This window comes from Neolamprologus brichardi, chromosome 18, assembly GCF_056152115.1.
Source record: "Neolamprologus brichardi isolate AB-2024 chromosome 18, ASM5615211v1, whole genome shotgun sequence".
NCBI classification, from domain to species: domain Eukaryota; kingdom Metazoa; phylum Chordata; class Actinopteri; order Cichliformes; family Cichlidae; genus Neolamprologus; species Neolamprologus brichardi.
Window position 1 is genome coordinate 16,508,638 of NC_142121.1, and position 6,726 is coordinate 16,515,363.

The window sequence follows — 6,726 nt, forward strand, 5'->3', positions numbered from 1 at the left end:
CGCATGGCGGCAATGGAGAATGAGAAGGGAGAAAGCGGATCGTTGAGTGAAGCGGATGAACCAGAATTAGTTTGTAAAAATGGTGCCACTTCAGTGATGTGGAACTGGTTTGGTGTTTGTCCGTCAGATACACAACAAAGCACATTTTTTTGTAGAACATGCAAGCGGGCCGTCATTATTGCCATTATTGTCATTATTATTATTATATTAATGACTAACCTCTTAATGTGGATAGATTATCTCAGTTGTTCACCTGACTAAAGTGTAGTCCATTTACAGCATCCTGCCATGCAATTGCATTTGTCCCTAACCATCGGGAACCGTGCAGTTACTTTTATTGAGTGGGAAAAAGTTAGCGTTCATCCTCCAGCTTCACTGTGTTTATGTTATGCTAACATATCTCTGTCGTTAGTGATCACGAAGTGCATCGTTATATATACCAGCTAGTGAAATTTCAGTAATTTTACAAAAGTCACTGGTGTTTAGTTTTCTGTCTTCATTTATGTTGGAAGTGATAGCAGAGCTGTAAGTTTAAATTTTTTCAGAAATCTCAGTCAGAACATAGTACATCGTGTTTAGGTGGAAACTAGCAAGCTAACTTCCTGCTAACTTCGAACTCCATTAAATTTAATAAATTCTGTTTTCATGGATGCCTGAATGTTAAACTTAATTGTTACACCTGGTGAAGCAGCAACGCTGATCCTTTTATTAAAGATGAAAGAATTTAGGCAGATTTTAAGTCTAAGTGATGCCGCAGTGTTTGTTTGACTTTGGGACCTGAAGCAGAGTTTGAACTCGGTTTACTCCGCAAAGCTTCTGACAACGGTAGCCATAATGCTCCGACAATCCATCAAGCAGTGCAGCTTCGTAGCTCACCAAAGTTGTACTAAAACATTTTTTGAGAGATTTTTGAGCACCGTGTACCACACAAAATCGGTCCGAGGTCAGTAAGCACAACCAGAATTGATACATAAGGTGTGTAACCAATGGGTTCCTGCATTGTGTCTGACAAAGAAAGGTAAAAGAAAGAAAGACCTCCAAGTAAATAACTTGCCCGCTCCAGCTCCTACGACCAAATACAACCGTGGGGAAGAGGGTTAGCTCAACCCATCACAACTTCCAAGCTAGCCAGAATTATATATTAATGCTAGTGTTAACGGCGCCTAAAACACATTTGTGACACACACATACTACACATTTATAGCATCTAACAAAAACAGGCACAATGATGATAATAATTGAACTAAAATCACAATCAGAAGCATCGGGGTGGATAAATATACATTATATGATCGCTTTACAGTGTAGGGAAAGAAATTACACCAACCTCTCCCACAGGGGAATTGTAGAAAACGGGAGAGGCCAAGGGGGTACACTGGGGGTGTCTAAATTCATGGAATGCATCCTCCTGAGGCCGCATTATGCGCCATGCTGCTGTTGTTTAGAGAATTTACACCAGTGTCCTGTTATATTTTAGATAGCAAGGAGCAGATGGCTGAGTTTATTAAACTCCTCCGAGACAGCGGTGACGCTAATCAGAAGGCTAGACTGTCCAATTTCACAGCCATTTACTTCCGGCCTACCCGACCTTCTGAGGACCCGGCTCACGTAGACCGCGATGGCCGGGTCCTCAGGAGGATGCAGCCCATGAATTTGGACACGACAACTGTATTTATACGGTTGCACCAAAGAAGAAGAAGAAAAAATGAGGAGATGCTCTAACTGATAATGAATATAACTACAAGGCTTGGAGGTCCTAACAGTCGGTATAAAGAACACATTTTGTGTAATTATAACAAAATGTAATCTATGACCGGGTTACGTTAAGGTGCACTGTCGATTTTTGAGAATACTAAAGTGTGCCTTATAGTCCAGAAAATACGGTAGTTTCTAAATGCCGAAACCCTGTTTGTGCTGTTAAAACCATTGCTTAATCTGGGTATTTGAGAAAGGGAATAGATGCTAGAAAAGAGATACACAAAAAGATGTTTTTATGAACTCTGATATATTTGAGATTTGAAAAACTGCAGTGATTGTTCCAATAATATATATCTCAGGGGTTTTCTTACTGTGGTAGCAACGCTTTATATATTATCACAATGTTGTGCTAGAAAGATTGATAGCAAAACAGGAACTGAAAATGCTATGGCAGACGTTTGGGAAGAATTTAAGAGCAAACATCTGACTGTTTCCATCCCTAAACAGGATATTGTGTTGCTTCATTCAAGATGGACACAGTGTTCTAACTTGCCACAGCATTCTTTTCTCTCAATCTCACAAGAGATCATTGCCTACTTCTGTTTATGACAGTGTTACTAGTTTAATGCATTTGTTTATTTTATTTATTTTTACTATGTCTTTGCCATGTCATGTCATGTCACAGATTGCTTAGTTTTTGATTAATTCTATTTATAATATAATATAATATAATATAATATAATATAATATAATATAATATAATATAATATAATAGGCCTGATAATGAACTAATCATTTGATTCAGGTGTGTTGACCCAGGGTGAGATCTAAAGGCCCTCGAGGCCTGGAGTTGCCCACCCCTGCTCTAGGCTCTCATGCTTCTGCCAACCTGATTTCCACTTCTCATTTATCGTTGGATTTTGTTAGTCTTTGTCTGTCAGTATACCTTAAAGCATAGGTGTCAAACTCTGGCCCGCGGGCCAAATTTGGCCCGCAGCCTAATTACATTTGGCCCGCGAAGCCATACCAAATTACTATTAGAGCTGGCCTACTGGTATTATACAGCTAATATATATATTGTTTAGTATTAAGCTTTGCTTGTTCCATATTCAGTTTTTCAGCAAAACTTGTTTGAGTCCATAAGAAAAGATTCATTCTTATATCTGGAGGAAGATTTTTTTTTTCAATAAATATTAATGTTAGCCCGCGACTTTGTTCCAGTTTTGAATTTTGGCCCACTGTGTATTTGAGTTTGACACCCCTGCCTTAAAGGAAATAGTTACAGTCACTGTACAAAACTGAACAAAACATTTCACCACCAGGTGACAGTGTTTCATGAGAAAGCATTAGTGTAGCTGCCCTTTAGTAAAAAAAAAAAAAAAAAGCAAGAATACATGCTCCTCATGAATTCTCCCTCTTTTTTTCACGTATGCGCTTTGTGTATTCTTTACAGAGTGAACAAAGGCTCAGGTTCTATTGTGTAAGCCTTCATATCCGCCATGGGTACAGGTCCTACTATTTCTCATTGTTTTGAAGAGGCTGGGACTCATTCTTCATGTGTATGTGAATATCAACTTCAACTTGAACATCTATCTTATCTTTGTAAAAAAAAAAAAAAAAAATTTTAAAAACAAATTCATCCAAGCACTAATTTTTCCTTAATTTTTGAATTTTATCTGTGAAGTAATGATTGACAACAAGTCAGTGATATGTACAATGTAAATTAAATGATGAACGCTATTTTTGTTCAAAGTCAGTCATTATGCGCCATGCTGCTGTTGTTTAGAGTTGTTATTTCTCCTTTTTTCTCCTTACACAACTTGCATGTTGAGCTCGCAAGAGACAGCTGAAGTGAGATATTAAATGTAATTAATGAAAAATGTTTCATTAAATGTTCATTAACCAGATGCTAATGAATGAGACACACCCAGAACAGCTAACTGAAGGCCAAATGGACCTGATCCCCAAGGATTCCACAGAAGGGACCTATCCCATCCAACTATCAACCAATAACCTCCCTCAGTACCACATGGACGATGCTGTCACGCCTGTACATGGATCAATACATGAGTGGGGTAGATAAGGAAAAGGCAAAAACACCAGAGGGGCAAAATACCAGCTACAGGTAAAAAGATCACTCACTTGAGACTGTAAGACCAACTGAAAAACCCGTGCACCACCTGGATTGACTACAAGAAAGCCCATGATTCAATGCCTCACGCATGGATCCTGGAATGCCTAAAACTATATAAGATCAACAGGGATATGGTGAACAACACTGGCCAACTTCAAGCCTATAGCACAAGTCACAATGCAGAATTTACCAAGGAGATGCTTTGTCGTCACCCCAAGTCCACCACTCTGAGACTGTATGCCAAGCCGGAGGAAGGAGCATACCTGCCTGTCCTCCTGCCTGCCCTGCATGCTGGATAACACTCTCTGTCAGTTCATCTCTCTAGATTCTCCCACAGTTAAGTAATTGTTTCCTCTTCTGTTGCAGTTTTCCCACAGTCCCAATCATGGCTTCTCTCGGCACTGACCTCCATATTTGGTCTGTTTCCTCTGGCCTGAATTTAAATTTCACTTTCATAGTTTGCTATTGTTTTCTCATACAAGAAACCCCAAAACACGCTGCGCCAAAAATTGGTCCACCCCAAGGATTGGGTCCCCCGACACAAACAGAGTAACATAGTGTATGCTGTTAAGTGCCAGGAGGATTGCCAGGATTTATACATCGGGGAAACCAAACAACCTCTGGCGAAGCGGATGGCACAACACAGAAGAGCTACCTCGTCAGGCCAGGACTCTGCAGTCTATTTACACCTACAAGCTAGTGGACACTCTTTCAAGGATGAGGATGTACACATCCTGGACAAGGAGGAACGCTGGTTTGAGCGCGGAGTCAAGGAGGCCATTTACGTGGAAAGGGAAAGACCATCTCTGAATCGAGGAGGGGGCCTAAGGGTACATCTTTCGCCATCTTACAATGCTGTGATTGCAGCCATTCCCCAACTCTCTGTGAATGGTACGCATGGCCATTGATCAGTGGTCTTTGATCAGTGGGTTTTGGTCAGTGGTTGTTGATCAATGGTCATGAGAATTTGCATAATTATGATTAAGGAACTGACCTCCCAGCCCATTGTTCCTTCAGTGGGCTGGTTTCAGTCATTATGCAAATGTACTGTTTATAAGATTGGGGAAACCTGCAGTCAGCTGAGACTGAAGAAGTCACTTGGATGAGTGACGAAACGTTTCTCCCACAAAACGCTACATCCAGATGAACAGAATCAACTTTTGGAGACATACAAGAACAAAACTTTGTATATAGTTTGCTGCTTAATTTGTTTTGAGTCTGTTTCTGGGTCCAGTAATTGTGAGAACCTCGGCTCATGACACAGTATCAGTCAGAAATAAGAGCTTCCTCTTTTTGAAGAACTATTAATCAGTACACCAAGTCATTCTATTTACAGTCAACTCTGACATGATCAAATGCATAGTACGTCACTTCTGATCATAAGAGAGTAGGGTTGCTAAACAGGAAAAAAAAAAAAAAATAGCCATTATTTTGCATTTGTTGTGCACTGTAAAAGAAAATCCTAATATAAAAGTATTTTACTGTGTATTTTACAGTTTTGTACTGTTCTTCTAGAATATCATTAAATTTACATCAATAGACTGTGATTTTACATTTCAAATGTAAATTAACGTAAAATCACTGTAAATGTAATAAAACATAATTGTCTTGTTTTTTAAATGTATTTGTCTGTACATATGCATATTTAGATTGTTAAAATACATTCACAAATGTATCATAATTTCACAAATATTTGTCCGTTATTTGAAAGATTGAACTGTTAAATTTAAATGTAATGCTATGGAAAAATATATCAAATGAGTCTTATAAACTTTTTTTACATCAAATAATTATTATTATTATTGCTATTTAGGGCAATCGTGGCTCAAGAGTTGGCAGTTCGCCTTGTAATCAGAAGGTTGCCGGTTCAAGCCCCGGCTTGGACACTCTTGGTTGTTGTGTCCTTGGTCAAGACACTTCATCTACCACCTACAGGTGGCCAGAGGGGAATTATAAAGTGGAATTGTAAAGCGCTTATTGACCTTGTTTATAGGTAATTTCATTGTTTAATCACATTAAATTGTTCCTAATTTAATGTTTAAAAGCACTTAAAAAAAGGCAAAATCCCATGTAAAATTAGGGCAACAAATTGTATTTTCATTACTGGAAATAACCGTATTTTTATGAGTAAGTTATTTTCTGTTATTTTACAGTTTTATTTTGGCGCCCCAGCTGCCGGAATATTACTGTTTTTTAAATATGTTTTTTCTAACAGTGTGAGCAGAGGATTTTCTAACAATTTCACAGTGTTTTTACATACAGTAGTTCACCCATTTAAACTTATCGTTATACCGGTGCTTTACAAGGCATAGGAGAAAAAGACCTAATTGAAAATCTAAATCCAGGCAGTTTCACATCCTTACATGACAAACTATTTGCAGATGAAGAGATCCATATATCATATATCTTTTTGTACGTGTGTTTTATTATCATGCTCATTCAAGCCATTTTGATTTTTTTTTATTGCATTATGCGTGATGCATCATTATGTATCATTAGTCTTGACATCACATACAGTTGTGGTTATTACAACAGAAAACCAGAGCTATTTTGAAACTTCCTATGTGTGTCATCCTTTGTTGGCCTCTATACTTCTTATGCATGTAGATTCAGGGAAACGTAGTAGGACTATATAAAAAAATATAGCTAGCTCAAAGGGTTTTCTATTATCAGACATTTTAAATGTTGAAACAGTTTTATTAAGCAGGTATTTTGATAACTGCATTAAACATATAAGCCTTAACATTACCGATGCAGAGCGTGGTGATCAGAGCTTGTGGCAAATTCAGTGAAAAAACTAAGTACGAACACAAATTCTAGATTAAACAAACAAACAAAAAAACATAATTTAGAGTGATATTTTTAAAAAAATAATTTCATAATTTTCCACTTTA